The sequence below is a fragment of the Bos indicus x Bos taurus genome, chromosome 4 (assembly GCF_003369695.1).
Source record: "Bos indicus x Bos taurus breed Angus x Brahman F1 hybrid chromosome 4, Bos_hybrid_MaternalHap_v2.0, whole genome shotgun sequence".
NCBI classification, from domain to species: Eukaryota; Metazoa; Chordata; class Mammalia; order Artiodactyla; family Bovidae; genus Bos; species Bos indicus x Bos taurus.
The window spans coordinates 8,541,769-8,567,909 of NC_040079.1; the positions used below are offsets into that span (position 1 = coordinate 8,541,769).

Genomic DNA, 26,141 nt, shown 5'->3' on the forward strand with positions numbered 1-26,141 from the left:
TTTACAAATCGTCTATGGTGTCTCCAGGTTACATCGACAGAGTTGAGTAGCTGTGATAGAGACCATGTGGCCCTCAATGCCTAAAATATTTGTCTGGCCCTTTAAGAAAATGTTGTCAGCTCTTACTCCAAATCATCAGTATCCATTTTTCCTTTGGGAACTGATTGATCAAATATCCCACTGATAATCAGGGGGGCCTAATGTGCAACTTATCCCACAGTTGAGTGTACGTTAGGGAAGGGGCATGAGACTCTTTGAGGTGGGGGAAAAAATTTAAGCTGACATTATTCACTCTGGTAGTGAGAAATAACTTAGAACTTATTAATAATCAATGTTTTGATTGAGGTTGCACTACGTGAGCGTCACATGTCAGGATGCTCAACATCTTTACCTGATACTTCGCATTGTCAGTTCATTTATGATGAATGAGAAAGTGACTATTTTATAACAAATCTTGTGCTAATAAAAGAGTAGTTTGAAAACAAATGTTTGGAAATATTCCAATCATTATGTAATATTATTGCCAAAATTGATATGTGCATAATTTCATAAGAATTTACATATCTATATACTTCTACAACTTGGACACATAGTTTTAAAATATATGTAATAAATTGGTAAATGTGGAGTTCCAATGGATTTTGGACTTATTTTATAATACTGAAATGGGTCATTAACCAATTACTTTGCAAATAAAACTGACTCAGAGATGATAGAAATTTACTACATTTTATCAAAACCTTTGCATTCCTGGTCAATAAAGCTGAAAAATCAACATCATGATTCATTTGGAAATATACTTTTATCTAGTTTGTTATATGCACCTTGAAGTAATATTTTTCAACTGTGAAAGCCAATAAAGTCAAGTGTCAAAATTAAAAAAAAAAAAAAGAGAGGCAGATCTTCAAATTAGTAACTCAAGATTATATAAAATAGTATGTATTTAATCACATCACAGTTATAAAATCTATTAAAGGAAAACACTATTAATTTCTATTACTATTTTAGAAAAAATATTAATGTCAACTTTATATCATTTTTAAAAATTTTGTTTTATATTGAACATAAAATGTTAATTCACCAAACCTATGTCTTATTTTTATACTTATTTATAAACATGTATTCAAAATTTTCAAAAAATAGGAAAAGGATCAAAAATAGGAACACTGCTCTAATTCATAGGAAACAATAACAATAGGGTATCTACCACTGAGCACCTGTGTACACTATACTGTTTCTTGTAGACAACATTTAATCTGAAATCAATTCTTCCACAGAGGCATCATTATCCCCATTTAACTGAAGAGAATCAGATAATTTATCTTGACCAAGGTCACCAGCTCAATGATCATAGAATCTGGATTCAGTTCTAGATTATCTGGATCCTAATCAAGGATTTTCCAAGGGGCGGGGGATGGAGAGGAAAAGCAAAACAGAACCAAAAAGCAACTATGTTAATTCAAAACCCTTTTTATTTTCATTTACGGGTGAAGTGAAAATGTACTTTTAAAGATATACTTAGCTATCTTGAAATGAGAAAATTATTTATAATTAGTAAATTCAAAGGTATCTGTAATGTTATATTCACAAACATCCCCGGCACCATCAACATACTTAGTAAAAGTGATCTAGAACTACCCCAGGCCCCAAACTAATCACCATCTTTAGTGGTACATAGAAGTTTACAAAAGGTTACAATTCAGCTAATACACAAATCCCCCTTAGCCTCAGGGATATGTTCCAAGACCCGCAGTGGATGGCTGGAACCATGGATAGTACTGAACCCTATATGTACTATGCTTTTTCCTGTGTTGTTCAGTTGCTAAGTTATATCTGACTTTTTGAAACTCCATGGACTGCAGCATGCCAGGCTTCCCTGTCCTACTATCTCCCGGAGTTTGCTCAAATTCATGTCCATTGAGTCGGTGATGCCATCCAACCACCCCATCCTCTACTACCCTCTTCTCCTTTTGCCTTCAATCTTTCCCAGCATCAAGGTATTTTAAAATGAGTCATCTCTTTGCATCACAAGGCCAAAGTATTGGAGCTTCAACTTCAGCATCAGTCCTTCCAGTGAATATTCAGGGTTAATTTCCTTTAAGATTGACTGGTTTGATCTCCTTGCAGTCCAAGGAACTCTCAAGAGTCTTCTCAGTTCTGTTCAGTCACTCAGTCATGTCCGACTCTTTGCAGCCCCATGGACTGCAGCACACCAGGCCTCCCTGTCCATCACCAGCTCCCAGAGCTTGCTCAAACTCACGTCCATAGTCAGCGATGCCATCCAACCATCTCATCCTCTGTCGTCCCCTTCTGTCATCCCCTTCTCCTCCTGCCCTCAATCTTTCCCAGCATCAGGGGCTTTTCTAATGAGTCAGTTCTTTGCATCAGGTGGCAAAGGATTGGAGTTTCAGCTTCAGCATCAGTCCTTCAAATGAATATTCAGGACTGATTTCCTTTAGGATTGATTGGTCTGATCTCCTTGCAGTCCAAGGGACTCTTAAGAGTCTTCTCCATCACTGCAGTTCAAAAGCATCAATTCTTTGGTGGTCAGCTTTCTTTATAGTCCACCTCTCATATCTATACGTGACTACTGGAAAAAGCATAGTTTTTAAGAGTCTTCTCCAGCATCACAATTTGAAAGCTTTTACCTAACCTACTCTATATATCTGTGATAAAGATTAATTTATGAATGAGGCACAATACGGGATTAACAACTAATGATAAAATAAGACAGTTATAACAAGATGGCATTATAAAGATGTGAATGTGACCTCTCACACACACATACAATATCTTAATAACTTTTCCATCCTAACTAAGCACTGTGGTATAACTTTTGCAGTTTGAGGTGTGATAGCAAAACTACCACGCATTTCTTCTTCCTTCTTCACAATCTCATGGATAGAAGATCCATTCTTACCATAAACCTCAGCAACCTCATGATATGGTTTTCTTTCCTTATTAAATCACTGCCTTTTCACTTAACGACAGTACTTAATGGCTTCTCTTTGGCATATCTGAATTGCCGGCATTGCTACTCTTGCGCTTTGGGGTCATTATTAAGTAAAATGAAGAAAAGAAGTGCAATACCATGACAGTCTATCTGATAACCCAGAAGGCGAATAAGTGACTGTCTTAGTGGAACATGCTGGACAAAGGGTTGATTCCCTTTCTAAGTGGATGCAGAAGGATGTCATCAGATTTCATCACACTGCTCAAAACAGTGCAATTTAAAACAACTGAATTGTTGATTTCTGAAATCTTCACTTAATACTTTCAGATCATATTGTCTGAGGTTAACTGAAACCTCATAAAGCAAAACCTTGGATGAGGGACTACTGTAGCGATAACCCTCAGATACTCCTTAAACCAAGAAAATAGGACAGAATAATCAACTGAGAAGAAAAAAAAAAAAAATATATATATATATATATAAAGTTACCTTCTCAATCATTTTTGATAAGGGATATAAATAGGGCTCCAGAGATTTTAAAGTCACAAACAGCTGTGTTTCAAACTCACAAAACAGTCGACTCCACTGGAAACAAATTGGTTGTAGAAACAAATTCACAGGTGGCAATAAAATGGCTTGACTAGCACCAAGCGTCTGATGTGATCCTGCAGCATAACCCACTTTCAGAAACTGACGTGTGAGTGGATAGAAAATAAACTGAGACCTCAAGAGGCTCCCTTCCAAACACCTATAAGACTTCTATCTTAGCACCAGCGTGAAAATTATTTAGCAAGCAAAACAAGACTTCATTGAAAGTTATGATCTTTAACGATCGAGGTCAATCTAATTTAGAGAGATATTCAGTAACTATTTATCATGTTAGCATAATCTAATTACATCTGTTGCACTAAAAAAATTCTATCATGCATTTCCAATAGGCCCTGAACTCAGACTCTTCTGTAGTTTTTTTATTAGTGTTGTTATTAAAAGAAAACTTGATTCTACAGAATTTTCTTCTCTAACTTGGCATGATGGTTCTTTTACTTCATTTTTGTGAGGAATTCTGTCTTACTCTGCTGCTCTTTCCTTGCCTTCTTTTCTTTTCCTGCTGAGAAAGCAAACAAGCCCCTAGGCAGATTGGTCTTGCCCTCAGCTCAGTAAAAACACAAAAACAAAAAACCCCGAAGGAAAATAAACAGTCTAAGCTTCTGCAATTATAAGCTTGCTTTTCTACTAGGTGTTATAAAAGTTACTACACTATGAGTGTGTTCCATAATTCTAGCAGAGAAGAATTTCTCCTGCTTTATGAAGTTTTAGAAGTACTTGGTTACTTAAAACAAACACATAGAATTACAGTCAGTGAACTTTCACGTATTCCCATCACAGAATCACCTAAGGTAGAAATTTCTGGAAGAATCCAGGAAGCCAAAGATTTAGCTACAGAGGATGTCACAAAAAGAGACATAGAAATGGGGAATAAGCACATGAGAAGATACTTTATATTATTAGTTCAGTTCAGTTCAGTCACTCAGTCGTGTCCAACTCTTTGCCACCCCATGAATCGCAGCACACCAGGCCTCCCTGTCCATCACCAACTCCCGGAGTTCACTCAGACTTATGTTCATCGAAGTCGGTGATGCCATCCAGCCATCTCATCCTCTGTCATCCCCTTATCCTCCTGCCCCTGATCCCTCCCAGCATCAGGGTCTTTTCAAATGAGTCAACTCTTCGCATGAGGTGGCCAAAGTACTGGAGTTTCAGCTTTAGCATCATTCCTTCCAAAGAAATCCCAGGGCTGATCTCCTTCAGAATGGACTGGTTGGATCTTCTTGTAGTCCAAGGGACTTTCAAGAGTCTTCTCCAACACCACAGTTCAAAAGCATCAATTCTTCGGTGCTCAGCTTTCTTCACAGTCCAACTCTCACATCCATACATGACCACAGGAAAAACCATAGCCTTGACTAGACGGACCTTTGTTGGCAAAGTAATGTCTCTGCTTTTTAACATGCTATCTAGGTTGGTCATAACTTTCCTTCCAAGGAGTAAGCGTCTTTTAATTTCATGGCTGCAGTCACCATCTGCAGTGATTTTGGAGCCCAGAAAAATAAAGTCTGACACTGTTTCCACTGTTTCCCCATCTATTTGCCATGAAGTGATGGGCCCAGATACCATGATCTTCGTTTTCTGAATCTTGAGCTTTAAGCCAACTTTTTCACTCTCCTCTTTCACTTTCATCAAGAGGCTTTTTAGTTCCTCTTCACTTTCTGCCATAAGGGTGGTGTCATCTGCATATCTGAGGTTACTGATATTTCTCCAGGCAATCTTGATTCCAGCTTGTGCTTCTTCCAGCCCAGCATTTCTCACGATGTACTCTGCATAGAAGTTAAATAAGCAGGGTGACAATATACAGCTTTGATGTACTCCTTTTCCTATGTGGAACCAGTCTGTTGTTCCATGTCCAGTTCTAACTGTTGCTTCCTGACCTGCATATAGGTTTCTCCAGAGGCAGGTCAGGTGGTCTGGTCCAAGGTAAGGAGCAGCAGCTGTGCTTTGCTGGAGCAGCCGTGAAGAGATATCCCACCACCAAGGTAAGAGAAACCCAAGTAAGACGGTAGGTGTTGCAAGAGGGCATCAGAGGGCAGACACACTGAAACCATAATCACAGAAAACTAGCCAATCTGATCACACGGACCACAGCCTTGTCTAACTCAATGAAACTAAGCCATGCCGTGTGGGACCACCCAAGACACAATAAAGTCGAACTTTAAAAATACTTCTAATGGTGTCCTCAGTCTCCATTGACTATTGCGCTTTCCTCGATGGATGTAAAGTAGTATTTTCTACAAAGCAATTAAAACGACCATCACAATTAGATCTTTAGAATCCCAGAATATGTCCCCTATGAAATGAAAGTAATTACAAATTCAATTACTCCTTTTCAGTGGGAATAGCTTAGGCCTTTTGTAAATGCATGACAATTATCTGTTTAGTTTAGAATCTCTTAAAAAGCCTTTGTAACCATTTCAGGATTCTATGCAAATTGTTCTTTTTTGATTTTCCTTCTGGAATGCAAGTTCCCTGAGGCCAGATATATTGTCTCCTGCAACTTTATAAACCAAATTCTAGTGTAGCTAGAAGTGGCTCATTCCGCATGTTTCATGACTTAACAAATACATGAATAAACATAGAAGTCAACTAGGCACAGTCCTACAATAGTCTTCAGTATGTGCTGACTAACAACGCTAAGAAATGAGAAAGAGATCTTTCTTATAATTGGAGTTCCTTGAAAGCTCTTGTAACACTTTCATTATTTCTTTTCTGTAATTGAAGTTTTATTTTTTCTTTAGAAAGTAGTATTCAATTAGACGTTTCATATATAATTAATACAGCAGAAATAATTAAATCTTAAAGATAGGAGTCTGATGGTGAGTCTATGTAAAAGTAAGTTACTACATTTATCTGGGCCATTGTTTCTTTACATAGGTAAGTTATATATATTTTGGTTTTGAAGAGTATCAGAATAAGCAGCTCTAAAATATGCCTCTTTGGCATGTAGAGTATTTTGAGCTAAAGGCCACTGAGATCAGTAGACTCAAGAAAAACTCCAAACACAGGGCACAAGTTTTCTTTTTGTAAAGGAAAATTTCATTTGTAGAGAAGCCTCTCTCCTGCACCTGGAATAAAAGGGCTCTTAATGGCTTTTTTCAGTGAAGAAGATACTGACTTAAACCTGCGTAACAAATCTCACTAAACAACTCTCGTTTACCATGCTTTCCCTGGTCACTTTCTCATAACTTGCCTCCCCCACCCAGAAGCCCGGAACCCCTTGTCTTTTGGCTTAAGATGGTGTATGAGCCCAGGTTCTAACCACTGCTTGGGGTCTTCATCACTGGGTGCTTGCATAGGTACATGAATGATGTACATGTTAATAAACATGTTCTGTCTGCCCTTCTCTTGCTAGTTTTGAAGAGCTGAAGATGGGTGGAGGAAAATATAGTTTTGCCTTCCCTGTAGTTCTTATTCTACTTGTGTTTGTTAATTTTGTTATTATAGAAAACAAATAGTAATCATCTGAATTAATGTGGCTTAAAACATAAATGCGTGGCCTGTTTTTCAATGGCGTGGGGTTACTGGTAGCTCTTTGAGGAGAGGGCTTTGTGGTTTTAGTTTCCCCAGAAACTATTAGTACAGTGTCCAACATATAGTTTGGGAGACTAATTATCACCCTGATGTTTCAGATGAGGTAACAGATTTGGAATAAACCTATGCCTGGTCTAAAGTATTCAACTAATGAGTGGTTGAACTAGGAAAAGAAGACCAATCTTCACCACTGTAGAATTTAAGAAAACGCATGTTTCCATTTCTCAAATTCTACTACAATAATTTCCATTTTGTTCTTATGAATTATATGAAAATCTATTAGTTTATCAGAGGAAAATTGTTTCACTGATTTGAAGACTCGATTGTAAACTATTACAGTTTACTTTGTCTTTTTTACACTCTTCTTTTCCCTAAGCAAGGGCTCCTCGAGTGTATGTGTGTCTATTTTTAAGAAGTGTGGTAAATGACCACTTTTGGTTGTATTTTTATCTTTCAGCTGTTATTTATTTATGGTATATTTGTTTGTGGCAGTGCTGGGTCTTTGCTGCTGTGCGATCTTTCCTCTGGTTGCAGTGGGTGGGGACGTCTCTCTAGCCGTGGTGCCTGGGTTTGTCACTGCTGTGGCTCCCCTTGTGGAGCACAGGCTCCAGGCTCAGGGGGTTCAGCAGTTGCAACATGTGGGCTCAGAAGTTGTGGCACACAGGCTTAGTTGCTCTGAGACATATGGCATCTTCCTGGATCAGGGATCGAACCCATGTCCCCAGCGTTGGCAGTAGATTCTTTACCACTGAGTCACAAGGGAAGCCCTCCTTGTGTTTCTGTAAACTGTGCCTCATATATTGTATGACTGGTAAGGATGGGGTACTTGATGTGTGGCATCCTTGATATGTCCATGTATTTTCATTTCCAGCAATTAATGGCCAACCCTTGGCATCTCAGAAGTACTCAATGGGAAAATCTTCACTATTACTGGCTCTGTATATCTTTAAAAATTAAGGGAGAAGGAAATGGCAACCCATTCCAATATTCTTGCCTGGAGAATCCCAGGGACAGAGGAGCCTAGTGGGCTGCCATCTATGGGGTTGCACAGAGTCGGACATGACTGAAACGACTTAGCAGCAGCAGCAGTAGCAACATGTGAAATAGATCTCCAGTCCAGGCTCTATGCATGGGATAGGGTGCTCAGGGCTGGTACACTGGGATGACCCTGAGGGATGGGATGTGGAGGGAGGTGGGAGGGGGGTTCGGATGGGGGACACATGTACACCCATGGCTGAATCATGTGAATGTATGGCAAAAACCACTACAATATTGTAAAATAATTAGCCTCCAATTAACATAAATAAATAAATTTTTAAAAAATTAAAAAAAAATTAAGGGTGAACATTCTGGGCTCTTTCAGGGTTCCTAGAGATTTGCTTCTAACCGACAGACAAATGCAGACAAATCCAATCACTTCTGACTCCCCTCTGCTTTGGCATGGCTCCTCTTCAGTCTTCTTCGTGGCTCAATGGCCTTTCCTCTCAAGGTAGCTTGTGGCTGGCTTCCTCCTACAGGTTCCACATTTAGGACCTGCATTCTTGTCTCACTGAACTCTGAAAGGGGGTGTGGACTACAGGCTGACGTCGTTTCACCTTGAAGTGAGTCAGGGAGACTTCAGGCTGCTGTGAGTCAGTCCTGTACTCTCTAGCTCCAGCAGTCATGGATTGAGCTCTCTGATTCATTCTGTGAAGCTGCCCTTTTCCTCTCCCATAATGGTGGGGTGGTTGGAGGTAGATAGAATATGCTAACAACTCTGCAAACAAATCTTTCCCATTGGTCTCTTCTCCAGGAATTTTTAGGCTTCTTGTATGTCACTTGAGGTAGATAATTGACTCAGAGCTCTACTTTGCTTTAGAATGTGGGGGTACTTGATCACTCAGTCAAGTTCACAGCCTTGGAGCCAGTACTGAAACTCCAAGACAACAGAAGTAACCTAATTTATGACTGCTTCCCTGAACATGAAAAAAATCCTAAACCTAGTCAATTTCTATAACATCGTATTTCCATATGATTTATTCTCTGTGTAAAGTATTCCTTCACTGTTCCCACAGATATTCACAATCATGAAAGACAACAATCAAACTCTCCACCCCCTAAGTTTTTTCCTAAGCAGATTACTTGCAAGAGTATTGGTTCTGATGAATTTGGCCTCAGAAGAAAGTTTAATACACTCTGAATTTTTGTTTTGTGGATCTGATCACTCTAAAAGGTAGCTTTTTTTTTTTTTTTTTTCAGTGATAGAAGGAAGCGTTCTTCTTTTAGCTAAGGATGACTGCTTTTTCTTTCCATCACCATTTCTTCAGCCCCCTTCATGTAACACAAATCCATAAAAATGACTCTCGTATTTCTTTTCTCCACAGACATCACATCATCTTTGACATATTTTGTCATCCCACTTCATCTCAGCAGGGCATTTTGCTCCCCTAGTGCACAAAAAAGACTTGTTTGAAGGTAGAAGTGGTTTCCTTTATTCATTTCTGAAATCTGTAGGGCCCTTAAGGTGATCAATATTTGTTTTTATGTTATCAATATCTTGAAGATGGTGTGAAGTGTAAACATGTGAAAAAGGCCTCAGCTATAGTAAGTAAAAGCACTTACTTGTTAGGATGAGATGGTCCAAATAAAAACAAAGTTCCAAAACATCTCTCGGTACCTGGACTAATGAGAAGCAGAAGGGACCCATGGAAAGAGGCTTAAGACAGCTGTCAGTGAGAAGGATAACCCAAGGAAATGAAAACTAAATGATCTGAAATTTGGGAGAGAGAAAGACAAAATAATGATGAGTAATGTAAGCCTGAAGAGATCTTCAAGGAGAAAAATTCAATTATATTAAATGTTGCAAAGATATCTAGTATATAAAAAATTATTCCTGTTGTTCAGTTGCTGTCACATCCAACTCTTAGTGACCCCATGGACTGCAGCACACCAGGCTTCGCTGTCTTTCACCATCTCCTGGAGCTTGCTCAAACTCATGTCCATTAGGTCCGTGATGCCATCTAACCATCTCTTCCTTTGTCATCCCCTTCTCCTCTTGCCTTCTATCTTTCCCAGCATCAGGGTCTTTACTAATGAGTCAGCTCTTCATATCAGGTGACCAAAGTATTGGAGCTTCAACTTCAGCATCAGTCCTTCCAATAAATATTCAGGGTTGATTTCCTTTAGAATTGACTGGTTTGATCTCCTTGCAGTCCAGGGGACTCTCAAAAGTCTTCTCCAACACCACAGTTCAAAAGCATCTATACTTTGGTGTTCAGCCTTCTTTATGGTCCAATTCTCACATCCATACATGACTACTGGAAAAAACCATAGCTTTGACTATATGGACCTTTGTCAGCAAAGTAATGTCTCTGCTTTTTAATACACTGTCTAGATTTGTCATAGCTTTTCTTCCAAGAAGTAAGTGTCCTTTAATTTCATGGCTGCAGTCATCATCTGCAGTAATTTTGGAGAAATTAGGTATATCAATTTGGTGATCATTGGTAGACATATCTCAAAGATTTTATTTAGAGCAATGAAGAAAATTTTCAGTGGCTGATAATCAAATGGGAAATGAAAGGGCAGAGACCAGTCTTAAACCCCTGTTCTGAAGTTGCAATGAGAAATAGAAGAAGCAACAGGATAGAAGCTGGGGAGTTTGCAACATTAGGAGATTTTGTTTATACACTGGGTGCTGGATTAATTAGGTTTTATAACATATGTCTGTAATCAATTTGCCAACATTATTTTACAAGCTTTTGGAAGCAAAACTCATGACTGGCCTATGTATACAAGCAGTGTATAGATGGCATAAAACTGTCAGCGAATGACCTGAAGTGGCACATAGTTAGGACATTCTGACCATTGCTGGGTAACACTAATAACAAGAGCAGATTCCTCTTGCTTCTCATCCAGGGAACAAATAGCACCTGATTGCTTTCTTCAAATAAAAACTAATCAAGTGAGGAATCCCTGACCTTTCTGAAATATGATAGCCAACATATTTTTGGAAAAGATCCTTGGGCCTGCATCTTGGAGGAAAGGACTGAAAGAAGAACTAACTAGATAATTTCACAGTGAGGTAGGTGTTTTCTGGTTAACTCTAGCCATTTGGAGCTTTGAAGTTTATTATATTTGGACAAAGACAGAAATTCAGTAACCTACTCAGGGACATTCTAAAAGTTCAGGTAATTAGATTTTAATAAACAAGGCCATCTCTTTGGCAACCTAACTTCGGAATTTAGAGGTTGGATCATTTATGATGCAGTCCAACTTGTACAAATTAAAAGGCATATAAATTGTCCCCTCAGAAGAAAGGCAATAAAAATCCATCACTGCTAACTGAGGGATAACAAATACTGTCAAAGGAAAGAGTGAGTGGCCTAAACTTGTAGGGCCATGCAAGTCGTGAACAAGGCAAAACTCAATTTAGTGGCAGTTTTATGGAGAGAATAAAGCATATGAGTGTCTTGTTTGTGTAGATTTATTTTGCTCTAATGAGAAACCAGGAAGGGAAATTGTCACATTCTTCTAATAGGCAGAGTATCCAGTTTGCAACTAATTTGAAAATGGGAAAGAAAAATGATGCAAACAAATCTGGGCGGGATTAGCTGTCTCATTTCCTTGATGTGCGCATGATTTTGATGACTAACCTTTTGTTGTTCCTCAGTTGCTCAGTCATGTCCAATTCTTTGCAACCCCATGGACTGCAGCACACCAGGCTTCCCTGTCCTTCACCATCTCCTGGAGCTTGCTCAAACTTATGTCTATTGAGTCAGTGATGCCGTCCAACTATCTCATCCTCTGTCATCCCCTTCTCCTCCTGCCTTCTTTCCCAGAATCAGAGTCTTTTCCAATGAGTCAGTTCTTTGCATCAGGTGGCCAAAGTATTGGAGCATCAGCTTCAGCATCAGTCCTCCCAATGAAAATTCAAGGTTGATTTCCTTTAGGGCTGACTGGTTTGCTCTCCTTGCAGTCCAAGACACTCTCAAGAGACTTCTCCAACACCACAGTTCAAAAACATCATTTCTTCAGTGCTCAGCCTTCTTTATGGTCCAACTCTCACATTCGTCCATGACTACTGGAAAAGCCATAGCTTTGACTATATGGACCTTTGTCAGCAGAGTAATGTCACTGCTTCTTAATATGCTGTCTGGGTTGGTCATAGCTTTTCTTCCAAGGAACAAGTGTTTTTTAATGTCATGGCTGCAGTCACTGTCCATAGTGATTTTGGAGCCCAAGAAAATAAAGAGCAAATCGCTTTTCTTTTTCAAATAAAGGGCAGAGGGACTGAGAACCCATAGGGAATTTGACTTTGAAGGCCAGTGGGATTTGATTCCATAACTTCCACAGACTGGGGAATCAGAGACTCTTGGAGGACACAAACTAAACTTTGTACACACCAGGACCCAGGAGAAAGGAGCAGTGACCCCGCAAGAGACGGAGCCAGGCTTGCCTTGAGTGTCAGGAGTCTCCGCTGGAGGTGTGGGTGGCCTGCCGCAGGGTCACAGACACTGACCGCAGCAGTCCTGGGAGGCATGGCGGGCTGACATAAGTCCTTCTGGAGGAGGTCACCATTACCCCTACCATAGTTTGGCCTCAGGCCAAACTACAGGGAGGAACACAGCCCCACCCCATCAGCAGAAAATTGGATTAAAGATTTACTGAGCATGGCCTTGCCCACCAGAGCAAGACCCAGTTTTCCCCACAGCCAGTCCCTCCCATCAGGAAGCTTCCATAAGTCTCCCAACCTCATCCATCAGAGGGCAGATGGAATGGAAACCACAATCACAGAAAACTAACCAAACTGATCACATGGACCACAGCCTTGTATAACTCAGTGAAACAATGAGCCATGCCTTTGTTAACTATAAACTGGCACTTGCCAAGAGCATTGCCAATGACTGAACAACAAGGGCATTTGCCATTTGCCTCTGTGGAGATAGAACTACTGACCTTCAACACCCCCTGAGGGAGTTCAGGGTGGGATGAGGCACTTTGTGTTCCAGGGAATCTAGTGGGACAGGTCTTTAGATAGTTGGATGTTTCTAGGAACAGATGATCTCCAGAAAAGCACTAAATCCCTTCATGGTGACATCAGATCCTTGTGACTAGCAGAAAACCATTTGTAAAATAAGGGCTTAATGGTATTGAACTCTGCCTTCACCAAAACCTTACATATTGAACTTCCTCCCACTGCCTCTCTGCAGCAGTCTCTCCGAGCTCTCTGAGGTGCTGCCTCCCAAGCTGCAGTCCTCATTTTGCCCCAAATAAAACTTAACTCTCAGCTCTCAAGTTGTGTATCTTTTTAGTCGACACCTTGTAGGGTCACCCAAGACAGATGGGTCATGGTGCCGAGTTCTGACAAAACGTGGTCCATTGGAGAAGGGAATGGCAAGTCACTTCAGCATTCTGGCCTTGAGAACCCCACGAACAATATGAAAGGGCAAAAAGATAAGACACTTAAAGACGAACTCCACAGGTCGGTAGGTGCCCAATATGCTACTGGAGAAGAGTGGAGGAATAGCTCCAGAAGGAATGAAAAGGCTGAGCCAAAGTGGAAGCAACGCCCGGCTGTGGATGTGTCTGCTGGTGAAAGTAAAGTCTGATGTAAAGAACAGTATTGCATAGCAACCTGGGATGTTAGGTCCACAAATCAAGGTGAATTGGAAGTGGTGAACAGGAGATGGCAAGAGTGAACATCAGTGTTTTAGGAATCAGCGAACTAAAATGGATGGGAATGGGTGAATTTAACTCAGATGACCATTAATCTACTACTGCGGGCAAGAATTCCTTAGAAGAAATGCAGCAGCCCTCATGGTCAACAAAAAAGTCCGAAATGCAGTAGTTGGGTGCAGTCTCAAAAATGACAGAATGACCTCGTTTTGTTTCCAAGACAAAGCATTCAGTATCACAGTAATTGAAGTCTGTGCTCCAACCACCAATGTTGAAGAAATTGAAATCGAACAGTTCTATAAAGACCTGCAAGATCTTTTAGATCTAACACCAAAAGAAGATGTCCTTTTCATTATAGGGAACTGAAAGGCAAAAGTAGGAAGTCAAGAGAGTCTAACCTTACTCAGAGTTTATGTCAGTCTGCTTGATCTGCCATAACAAGCCATCCTGGATTGGGTGACATTTTTTATTTCCTCACAGTCCCAGAGGCTGGAAGTCCATGTTCAAAGTGCCAGAAGTGTTGTCTGCTGAGGCCTTTTCCCTTGTCTTGCAGACAGTCTTCTTCTCACTATGTCCCCACATGGCCCTTCCTCTGTTAAGCACAGAGAAAGTGAGCTGGCTCTGGGAGCCTTCCCTCTTCTCATAAGGATGCTCATTCTATTGCACTAGGGGGGCTCCATAAATTATGAGCCCACTTAACCTTCATCACCTTCTTAATGGCCTTATCTCCAACTACAGTCTCATTGGGGGTTAGGACATTAACATATGAACTTTGAAAAGAGGTGTCATAATTCACAGTTAAGTCTGTACCGTTGGATACAACTTGTCATATTGAGTTTTGGAAACATTAATTCTGGGAGATGATTATGTGTTTTCCAGAAAGAAAAAAGATTTGGTCTCCCAAATGTGGGAAATGCTGTATCTGCTCTATATTTCACTCTTGATATTCCCTACATTGAGTAAAACCTATTTAACTTTGTTTAACCCAGAATCCTGGAAAAGGGACTTTTTCCTCAGCACACATACCAGTATCCTGAGAAACAACGTTCTGTCTTGTACTAGTTTGTGAGGCATGGTTTTTGATATTCTGTGGCTTCTCAAATACAGCTTAAACAGCAAATCATTTACAGAGCTTAACAGATAAGAACAAAAAACAGAAAAGTAGAGAGCGCTAGAGGTACTTAACAACCTAATTGTAGATGCTTTGTTCGCCCCTGTGAGTACCTGTTCCCACCATACAAAGATAGTGTGTCTTAATCAATTAGTATAGAACAACTCTTGGGCTTCTGCAATAAAGCCCATTAAGTTAGTATTCCTTCTATGGGGAAAAAATGAGAAGTTACTCAACCCAGATGTCCATCAATAGAGGAAAGATAAATGAATTGTGATACTCGGAAAAAAGCACAGTGGTGAAATAAAATGAACCATAAGTACACACAAAAAACATCATCAATATAAAAAAAAAAGCACTGACAGGAAAAGTCAAACATAAAAGAGTTATGGTGGCCAAGAACAGACAAAATAACCCAGGACAACAGAAGTCAGAATAATAGCTACCCTTTTGGAGACTGTTGAGGAGGGGGCTAAGAAGCTGACCATGTTCTAAATCTAGATTTGGGAAATGATTTCAAGAGTACACCAGTGCATGAAACGATTGAGCTGTATATTTGATATTCGTACACTTCACTCTACAAAAATTATAGTTCAACAGGGAAAAGCATCATGGTTCATTATTGCTTTCTGGGACAAGGTTGCAATTCCTAGTCCTGGTCCCTTTGTGATATGAACCTAAGTTACCCTTCCAGTATTCCATGTACTCTGGGGGGTCCGGACATATAGCACATAATGTAGCATCCACTCCCTGCTTCCAGGACATCTGAACCGTTTATTACTCAATGTTGCTGTTGACTTTTACACTTTCCTCTGTTTGCACAGGTTGTTCCCTTTTCTGAAACATCCTTCCTTTTCTTCCTGCCGTGGTGATTCCATTCATTCTTGACCAGTTTGTCATCTCTTCTGTGAAAACTTCCCTGATGTCTCCAAAATGAATTCTTGCTCTTTATCTGGCAACCCATAGCAATCTATCCACACTGACAATGTAGTTACAGTTGACATAGATTAGGAATTTTCTGAGACTTAACCTGCTTTCAAATATGTATCTCTTTGTCTCCATAGTACATTGCTACTATTTTCTCCCTTTTAGATTGGAGCATGTGGTCAACAAAAATGTCATTCTAATGATACAGTAAGTTTTAGAATTCTCTGTCCTCCTTATCCAGTTATGATCTTCTTTCACTGAAAAAAGATTATAGCTTACTCATTTTTGTGTCCATGGGACTTGACTTTGATATTGAAGTGACAATCATCTCTGTATTATAAGTAAATTTCACCTTTCTAGAAACAGACAATTTGCATTGTGACATTTTGCACAATGGACTGCATATTTCACTGTCACATTTTTGTTGACATAATTAAATGATCAGAAGGCAAGACTTTTGATTACGTCATTTATAGTATCCATCTTTTTCATGGACAGGAAGGGATACTTTTTAAAAAAATGGGGGACGGTGTCAAATCGTGCTCAATTTTTAGGTCCTCCTTCCACACTGGGTGGCTTATCTAATCTAAGTCTCAACTGTTCAAAATTTTTCTCGGTGAAAGTCAAATGAGTTAACTGACTGTAAATTACTTAGCACTATACACAAAGTAAGCACTATTACTTTTTTTGAAATAGTGCTTTTTTGTGCTTACAAAGTAAGCACAAATTACTTAGCACTATGCACTTAGCACAAAGTAAGCATGCGAAGAGTTGACTCATTGGAAAAGACTCTGATGCTGAGAGGGATTGGGGGCAAGAGGAGAAGGGGACGACAGAGGATGAGATGGCTGGATGGATGGCATCACTGACTCGATGGACATGAGACTGAGTGAACTCCGGGAGTTGGTGATGGACAGGGAGGCCTGGCGTGCTGCGATTTATGGGGTCGCAAAGAGTCGGACACGACTGAGCGACTGATCTGATCTGAAGCATACAATCAACATTTAGTTCAGTTCAGTTCAGTTGCTCAGTCGTGTCCGACTCTTTGCGAGCAACATTAGTTTAGGCCATATGAAATTGCCAATATTCAATTGTGTTTCACATAAAAAATGACAGTTTCATATGATATAATGTAAAGTAATATTAAAACCATCATTATCACTTGCCTTTATAATGCTGCCCATCAAAAGACTCATAGTCAGTTCCCTTTAAATATTTAGCATGATTGGCACACAAACTCAGCACGTGTATAAAGTAGGCTAGTTTTGCTGTAACTCACACTTTCCCTCCTGGGTAGTAAAGGATGTCCTGCTACAGACAGAAAGGGAATGAAACAGTCTCCGACTCTTGCTCTGAGAAGAGTTACCTCCTGTACAATTTCATCAGCTTCAAACTTAATGCCCAGAGCACATAAACTAACATCCTCACTCAAGTGCACACATTCTAATTAGATCTAAATATAAACTTCTTTAAACACTGTTTCTACAAGCTGACTTGAAAAAGGACTCATGAACGTACTTATTATAACTTTCAGACAGCATTTGTCCCTTATTCATTTAACAAATATTAATTGACTATCCACTAGGTTCCTGCCATTGGTCTTATGGGAATGCAAAAAACTAATGAATCCTAATTCCAATCATCAAGAAGTATGTGGTTTAGTAGTCTATTCATGCCTTATTTATTTTTCCATAATCAAATAATTAAATTAGTACAATATTCCTCTGCCTTGGCAATCAAGGATTTGTACTTTGGTTTCTGTTTCTTTTTTACCAATTTTCTGTTTCCTCCCATTGTTTTTTCTTTCTTCATATTCCATTCTACAGTTAAGAACAAATTTTACCCCTTTTGAATAATTTTAATCTCCTAATTTAATTCCTTTAATTAAGTCCATATTCATTTAAATAGCTATAAGCATTCTTAAGGGAATCACACATTTTAATTATAATTGGATAATGAATATTCGATTACTGAGCTTCTGAAATAAAATTTATCATGTCAGTGACTGAAATGCACAATAAGTAGAATCTTTTATTGCAGTTACTAACAAGAATAATCTATTGGGAATAACTGATTTGTTCAAGCTGGTGAAAGTGAGTGCATATGAAAATAAATGTTTTAATATTACCTGACAGAAGTAGCCTCCCCTTTATTTGATGTCTTTTATGGGAAGATTGTTGGACTTTGAAGAAGTTGGACTGTGAAGAAGGCTGAGCACCGAAGAATTGACGCTTTTGAACTGTGGTGTTGGAGAAGACTCTTGAGAGTCCCTTGGACTGCAAGGAGATCCAACCAGTCCATTCTGAAGAAGATCAGCCCTGGGATTTCTTTGGAAGGAATGATGCTAAAGCTGAAACTCCAGTACTTTGGCCACCTCATGCGAAGAGTTGACTCACTGGAAAAGACTCTGATGCTGGGAGGGATTGGGGGCAAGAGGAGAAATGGACGACAGAGGATGAGATGGCTGGATGGCATCACTGACTCGATGGACGTGAGGCTGGGTGAACTCTGGGAGTTGGTGATGGACAGGGAGGCCTGGCGTGCTGCGATTCATGGGGTCGCAAAGAGTCGGACATGACTGAGTGACTGATCTAATCTGATCTGATCTGATGAGAAGATTATTAATTACTAATAATGCCATTCATGGATACAAAGACCCTCAGAGAAGGTAGACAACGGCACAGTTTACAGATCCCAATGATAAAATGTAAACCAGCAACGTGGGATGGAGAACTCCCTTTTCTGTGTGTGTTTTTCATCATTTTGTACATTAACATTTTGCGTGTCTGTTAAACGACCACACCAGCTCATTTCAAATGGGCAAACAAGACGTGCCACTCACTCTGACTTCTCAGGCAATATCAAATATTCTTGGTCTAGAAAGTAAACCAGACCTAAAGGAGGCCTATTAGAAGGAAACAGAAGAGAGATGAAGAAACGGATATTTTCATTTCAGTATTCTGAGGACAAAAGAGAGACAAAATGCTGAGATGAGCAGAAGACGGAAGTTCAGTACAGGGAACAGAAATCATTGTTAGAAGGAAAATATAAACTTTTCAAGGAACCAAGTTGGAGATATTTGATGAAGATTGGTGTGGTTTGAGAAGGAGAGAGAATTGAAAGATTCTTGTTTCAGAAGACTTTCTACAAAAAGGGGACCCAGTGGACGTTAATGACCTGGGTGCAGTTACCTCCTTGCATAGACTTTGTGTATTCCCCAGGCAAGAATACTGGAGTGGACAGCCATTCTCTTCTCCAGGGAATCTTCCTGGACCAGGGACTGAATCCAGGTCTCCCATACTGCAGGCAGATTCTTTACCACCTGAGCCACCAGGGAGGCCCTTAATTAACATCACCAACTCCATGTTGCACTGAATCATTACCTACATGAAGGCTGCTACTAATAGCCATGATCTATAGGAAAGAAGGGAAAGGCGTATTTCTAGGACTTCAAAAAATAATAAAGAAAGATCCAAATACACTTGGATATAGCATCTTTGGCAGAGAGAGTGCCCCTGGGCAACCCAGGGAGAGAGCCTGATGCACCAATGCCCCCTCTTTTCTGATCCCAGCATCTTGTTTTTAACATTCTTGGAATAGGAGATAATATTCAGTTGATTCTGCTCAAACGTTGCTGCATATTATCATCACTATTATACAATTTTTTATTTTTCCTTGTCCATCTGGAATATGTTTATATTTGGCAGGCTAATTTCTGGCAATCTAAGATTAGATATGTATTTAAATTGAATAGAGTTGGACCTTTAATAACATCAGTACCGAAAGCGAGACTCACATTATCAGTTAATCATTGCTATGTATTGTGTTTCCTTGACTTTTCCTGCTTCAAGTCTTGCCTCTGGTGATGCCAGTAGTTGCATAAAGCTCCCTTGGCTTGTCCTAGGACAGAGGAGCCTGGCGGGCTACAGTCTATAGTGTCACAGAGTCAGACATGACTGAAGTGACTTTGCATGCACACACACACACATTCATCAGTTCCAGATGCTGAATTATGCAATGTACCAGGTAATTCCCATGAAGTTATGGGACCAGATGCCATGATCTTCGTTTTCTGAATGTTGAGCTTTAAGCCAACTTTCTCACTCTCTTCTTTCACTTTCATCAAGAGGCTTTTTAGTTCCTCTTCACTTTCTGCCATAAGGGTGGTATCATCTGCATATCTGAGATAATTGATATTTCTCCTGGCAATCTTGATTCCAGCTTGAGCTTCTTCCAGCCCAGCGTTTCTCATGATGTACTCTGCATAGAAGTTAAATAAGCAGGGTGACAATATACAGCCTTGACAAACTTCTTGTCCTATTTGGAACCAGTCTGTTGTTCCATGTCCAGTTATAACTGTTGCTTCCTAACCTGTATACAGGTTTCTCAAGAGGCAGGTCAGGTGGTCTGGTATTCCCATCTCTTTCAGAATTTTCCACAGTTTATTGTGATCTACACAGTCAAAGGCTTTGGCATAGTCAATAAAGCAGAAATAGATGTTTTTCTGGAACTCTCTTGCTTTTTCGATGATCCAGCAGATGTTGGCAATTTGATCTCTGGTTCCTCTGCCTTTCCTAAAACCAGCTTGAACATCTGGAAGTTCATGGTTCATGTATTGCTGAAGCCTGTCTTGGAAAATTTTGAGCATTACTTTACTAGCGTGTGAGATAAGTGCAACTGTACAGTAGTTTGAGCATTCTTTGGCATTGCCTTTCTTTGGGATTGGAATGAAAACTGACCTTTTCCAGTCCTGTGGCCACTGCTGAGTTTTTCAAATTTGCTGGCAAAATGAGTGCAGCACTTTCACAGCATCATCTTTCAGGATTTGAAATAGCTCAACTGGAACTCCATCACCTCCATTAGCATTGTTCGTAGTGATGCTTTCTAAGGCCCACTTGACTTCACATTCCAGGATGTCTGGCTCTAGGTCAGTGATCACACCATCGTGATTATCTTGGTTGCGAAGATCTTTTATCTACAGTTCTTCTGTGTATTCTTGCCACTTCTTCTTAATATCTTCTGCTTCTGTTAGGTCCATACCATTTCTGTCCTTTATTGAGCCCATCTTGGCATGAAATGTTCACTTCATGGGAAATAGATGGGGAAACAATGGAAACAGTGTCAGACTTTATTTTTTGGGCTCCAGAATCACTGCAGATGGTGATTGCAGCCATGAAATTAAAAGACGCTTACTCCTTGGAGGGAAAGTTATGACCAACCTAGATAGCATATTCAAAAGCAGAGACATTACTTTGCCAACAAAGGTTCGTCTAGTCAAGGCTATGGTTTTTCCAGTAGTCACGTATGGATGTGAGAGTTGGACTGTGAAGAAAGCTGAGCACCGAAGAATTGATGCTTTGGAAATGTGGTGTTGGAGAAGACTCTTGAGTGTCCCTTGGACTGCAAGGAGATCCAACCAGTCTATTCTAAAGGTCAGTCCTGGGTTTTCTTTGGAAGGAATGATGCTAATGCTGAAACCCCAGTACTTTGGCCACCTCATGTGGAAAAGACATGATGCTGGGAGGGATTGGGGGCAGGAGGAGAAGGGGACGGCAGAGGATGAGATGGCTGGATGGCATCACCAACTTGATGGACGTGAGTTTGTGTGAACTCCGGGAGTTGGTGATGGAGAGGTAGGCCTAGTGTGCAGCAATTCATGGGGTCACAAAGAGTCGGGCACAACTGAGCGACTGAACTGAACTGAACCAGGTAATTCAACTGCTTTTCTCAGCCCTCAATAAGCACTGGTTATTATTTTCCCTTGTACATTGCAGGAAGTATGCTAGTGTCCAAAAGGATTCCAGCTGAGAGCCTAAATTATAATCACTGCATGATCCCAATGGTTTTGCTGGGCTTGTGGGAAAGGTGAGCCAAGGGGTGACTTGTCAAGGTGGTGTTTTCATGAAGTGGTCAGCAGCTTTAAGTCTAAAGGAAGAAGAGAACTGAAAGGCTAGAGCTTGACCCTAAATAGTGGACCAGGCTAGAGGCAAAAACATAATTTTGAATAGAATGAGATGACACTCAGATAGTACAAGTTACTGCTAAGAAGGATGTAATAAAAACTGATATCAGAGACTTTCTTCAATTGGTCTATGACCAAGGAACCTCATATTTCTTTGACCACCTCATTTCTTTCTTTCTTTGACCATCTTCTTTACCAGGATTGCTTTGCCTTCTTGGGGGTCTTCTGTGGTTCCATATGAGTTTTAGCGTTGTTTTTTCTATTTCTGTGAAAAATGGCAAGGGCTCTTTCTTGGCATCAGTTTATTCAGAAGGATTCAAATCAGGACTAATTATAAATAGGATTAGTACTAGTTGGGGACATTAGAAGGGGTTGTGTCTTCTTAGAGTTTAGGGGCTACTCTTGGGTCTCCAAGTCAATTTAAGTGCATAACACAAGCAATATTGAGTGGGTGTTGGTGTCACTCCAGCTTAGAAGCCCCAGGACACACAGGAACAAATATCTCCTATCACAGACTCAGAGGTATAGCTCTCATGGGTCCAAGCAAGGGTGTGTGCAATTACAAGAATGCTGCAGACTCAGGAAAGCCCCCAAACTATTAATTTCACCCACAGTCCTCCCAAACTCAGAAGCACCTTTCGAATTAGGGTCATTTCTTTAGCATATGGTATGTGCCTAGAAACAAAGCTGATGATCTAACTTTCTCCAATTTCTGAGAGACTAGAGTTAGAGCAGTAGTGCATACTCAGTCATGTCTGACTCCTTGAAGCTGTATGGACTGCAGCCTGCTGGGCTCCTCTGTCCATGGGATTCTCCAGGCAAGATTACTGGACTGGGTAGCCATGCCCTTTTCCAGGGGATCTTCCCAACCCAGGGTCTGAATCCATGTCTCCTGCATTACAGGTGGATTCTTTATCTGCTGAGATACCAGGGAAGCCCCTAGAGTTAGAGAGTTAACCCCAAATCATTTTTCCAAAGAGAATGGAAAAGAGATTTTGTTTTTAAAGCTTTACATGTCTTCACTAGTATGTAAATCTGTAGACACACTTGATGAAAAAAGATGCAATGGGATGACTAATTCCACTGGATATCAAGACTCGAACAAAGTTAAAGTAAAAAGTACTAGTGTTCTAGACAGAGAAAAAAAATAGAATGATGGAATAGCATAAAAAGAGAGCTCAGAAGCAGACCTACACATTTATAGACCTTTGATTTATGATACAGTTGACTGTAAAATGTTTTAGGAAAAGGAAAGACTTGTCAATAAATGGTGCTAGGGGATGAAGGAAAAGAAATGAAGGTTGGCCCCTTTTTTATACTAGTGACAAAAACCAATTCCAGATGAAGGTAAATTTGAAAATAAAATATAAAGTACACTCCTAGGAAACAGCATAGGAGAATGTCTTCATGATTTGGGGGTCGGGAAAGACTTCTTAAATTAGACACTGAAAGTGTAAATTGCTCAGTTCTGTCTTACTCTTTGTGACCCTATGGACTGTAGCCTACGAGGCTCTTCTGTCCATAGAATTCTCGAAGCAAGAATACTGGAGTGGGTAGCCATTCCCTTCTCAAGGGGATCTTCTTGACCCAGGGGTCAAACCAGATCTCCTGTGTCTCCCACATTGCATGGGATTCTTTACCCGATAAGCCACCTGGGAAACCCAAGTTAGACAGTAAGGCGTATACTGGGCTTCCCAGGCGATGCTAGTGCTAAAGCAATGTGTACACGTATTGCAGGAACTAGCAATGTGTGTATACACACACACACACACACACACACACACACACACACAATTATGGCTGATTCCCTTGGACTGCAAGATCAAACCAGTCCATCCTAAAGGAAATTAACCCTGAATATTCATTGGAAGGACTGATGCTGAAGCTGAAGCTCCAATACTTTGACCACCTGATGCAAAGAGTCGACACACTGAAGAAGATCCTGATGATTTGAGCAATCATCAGCTCCAAGTCAGAGGAGCCTGGTGTGCTGTAGTTCATGGGATCGCAGAGTCGGACATGACTTAGTGACTGAACAACAACAGTGGCTGATTCATATTGTTATACACCCAAAACCAACACAAAATTGTAAAGCAATTATCCTCCAAATTTTAAAAAAGACACTGCTATAGACTGAATGTTTGTGTTCTCCAAAATACATATATTGAACTTCTAATCTCCAATATGATGATATCAGGAGGTGGAGCCTTTGGGGGTGACGAGGTTCCAAGGCAGAGCCCTCATGAATGGGATTAATACTCTTATGAAAGACACCCTCATGGAACTCCCTTGTTTCTCCTGCCCTGTGAGGATATAGCAAAAAGGTGGTGTCTGTGAATCAGGCAGTGGATCCTCACCAGGCACAGAATCTGTCAGTGACTTGAGATAGGACTTTGAATTCTCCAGAACTGTGAAAAATTAATTTCTACTGTAGAGATGGACCATAAAGAAAGCTGAGGGTCAAGTAATTGATGCTTTCTAACTGTGGTGTTGGAAAAGACTCTTGAGAATCTCTTCGACAGCAAGGAGATCAAACCAATCAATGCTAAAGGAAATCAACCCTGAATATTCATTGGAAGGGCTGATGCTGAAGCTGAAGCTCTAATACTTTGGCCACCTGATGCAAAGAACTGACTCACTGGAAAAGATCCTGATGCTGGGAAAGATTGAGGGCAGGAAGAGAAGGGAATGACAGAGGATGAGACGGTTGGATGGCATCACTGACTCAATGAACATGAGTTTGAGCAAACTCCAGGAGATGGTGAAGGCCAGGGAAGCCTGGTGTGCTACAGTCCATGGGGTCACAAAGAGTTGGGCATGACTGTGCCACTAAACAACTGTAATAAACCACCTGGTCAATGGTATTGTTATAGTAACCTGAATAGATTAAGACAGAGACTAACTACAATGAAAAAAAATAGGGCTCTAAGTAAAACTAAGAATTACAAAATGCTACTAAATGATAACATGAAAAGAGTGAAAAAGAAATCCACAAAGTGAGAAAATAAATTTGCAATACATGTAACTGAAAAAGGCACATACCTAATATACATAAACAATTCCTATTGATTATTGAGAAGAAAGACAAACATTTCATTGGAAAAGTAAGAGACTATAACTATCATTTTTGGAAATCCACAAGACCCATAAACCTAGGAAAAATTGCTCAATCTCATGAGCATCAGAGAAATGAACATTGAAACACTGATTAGATGTCATTACACAACTACTGCAAGGAGATCCAGCCAGTCCATCCTAAAGGAGATCAGTCCTGGGGGTTCATTGGAAGGACTGATGTTGAAGCTGAAACTCTGATACTTTGGCCACCTGATGTGAAGAGCTGACTCATTTGAAAAGACCCCGATGTTGGGAAAGACTGAAGGCAGGAGAAGGGGACTACAGAGGATGAGATGGTTGGACGGCATCACTGACTCAATGGACAAGAGTTTGGGTAGCCTCTGGGAGTTGGTGATGGACACGGAGGCCTGGCGTGCTGCAGTCCATGGGGTCGCAGAGTTGGACACGACTGAGCGACTGAACTGAACACAATTACTAGAACTTCTAAAAAATATTTCTAAAAATCGCCATTACCCTGTGATGGTCAGTATGTGGAATGACAAATTTTGTCACTCATGCAGACACGCACATTGATAAAACTGCTTTTAACAAAGCCTTTTGCATCATCTACTAAAGCTGAAGATCGACAGAGTCTTTGATCCAGCAAAGCTACTTTGAGATAAAATGTTAATAGATCCAACAACAACAAAACATGTGCAGTGCGTCTGCAGATATGAACTAGGACGGCATTATTTGACCAGCTCAAAATTGGAAACAAACTTAAGCATCCATCATCAGTTTAAACGGTGGCATATTTATAGCATGGGGTGCTATGACAATGACATCAGCCACAGCTATGTACCATGACATGAATGAATCTGACAAATTTAACAGTGAGAAAAAGCAATCCAGGCAGGATTTCATTTATATAAAGAAACTTGCAAAGCAAACTTATACTATTATAAGTCAGAATAGCAAATACTTTAGGGAAGGAGAAAGCATTAGTGGTTCAGAGGGGGACTTTCTGGCTGCCAGTATTGCTCCATTTTGTATTTTCATCTGTGATGGTTACATGAGTAATTGCTTTGGGATAAATCATTGAGTTACACCATGTTTGATCTTGTATGCTTTTCTAGATGCCTTCTGTAGTACAATTAAAAAGCTTCACAAAAATACGTTAATAACAGATAGTATGGGATAGATGGAGGCTTAGAGGTGAGAGAAAAGCTTCCACTGTATGTGTATGCATATTTTTTTGGTTCTTGAAAGAAGGAAATATGTTTCTTATTTTAAAAAATAAAACTGATTTTTGACAGAGATAAAAAAGTAGAAGATAA

At 40.2% G+C, this 26,141-nt stretch overlaps 1 protein-coding gene across 3 annotated transcripts in view; it reads right to left on the reverse strand.

The window, feature by feature from the left end:
• Positions 1-26,141, reverse strand: part of CNTNAP2 (contactin associated protein like 2) — a 2,326,438-nt gene that overhangs the window by 415,629 nt on the left and 1,884,668 nt on the right. The window lies entirely within an intron of this gene.